The sequence below is a fragment of the Oryx dammah genome, unplaced genomic scaffold (genome assembly GCF_014754425.2).
Source record: "Oryx dammah isolate SB20612 unplaced genomic scaffold, SCBI_Odam_1.1 HiC_scaffold_11232, whole genome shotgun sequence".
Lineage (NCBI taxonomy): Eukaryota > Metazoa > Chordata > Mammalia > Artiodactyla > Bovidae > Oryx > Oryx dammah.
In genome coordinates this window covers 1736460-1737247 of record NW_024080625.1, presented here as the reverse complement: position 1 = coordinate 1737247, position 788 = coordinate 1736460, and the positions used below count along the sequence as shown (strand labels likewise).

The 788-nt window shown below is 50.3% G+C and overlaps 1 pseudogene; it reads right to left on the bottom strand.

Annotated features, from left to right (window-relative positions):
• Window positions 1-335: 335 nt before the first annotated feature.
• Window positions 336-784, bottom strand: LOC120861251 (annotated as a pseudogene).
• Window positions 785-788: the final 4 nt, after the last annotated feature.

Below are 788 nucleotides of genomic sequence, written 5' to 3'. Positions count from 1 at the left end.
TGTCTAGGCAGAACTCAGGCTGGGAAGAGCATATAAAAGTGCTATGCAAAGAAAATGAAATGGAATTAAGTGTGCTTATGTGTTATAGATCCTTTTGTGAGAACTTAGAAGAAAATTACTCAGGAAGGTCTCCAAGTCTCCTGAAAAAGGTCCAAGAGAACACAGTGCTTAAAGGTACATCAGATAGATGAGCATTAGACATTAATAGGAACTTCCAGGCCTGATGCTGGTGCAAAGAAACCTATGGATGCTCTTTCTTGGAGCCTCTCAAGCACAGGAAAGTTATCCAGCTCTCAGGACTGAAGAAGGAAGCTGCCCCTCCAGGCATCTTCCGACTAGACAGACTCTGCCTGGGAAAGGCTGCTCCTCCCAAGGGCCCTCACCATGGCCCCCTTCATTTCTTTGTTTCGGAAACTGTAGATGACGGGGTTGCACATGGGGGTGATGATGGTGTAGAGGAGGGAGAGGGCTTGTCTTTGTCAGGACCGCATGTGCTGCGGGGGTTCATGTAAGAGAACATGGCCGAGGTGTAGAGAAAGATGACCACGGTCAGATGGGAGGCACAAGTAGAGAAGGTCTTGCCTCGACCAGAGGAGGAGTTCCTGCCCAGGATGGAGGCCAGGATGCGGCCATAGGAGATGACGATGAGCACCATGGGGCTGAGCAGCACCACAATGGCATCGGCAAAGATGACTCTCAGACTAAACTGGGGGTCTCCGCAGGAGAGAGCAATCACTATGGGGGCCTCACAGAAGACGTTTTCTATGTGGTTGTCTCTGCAGAAGGGA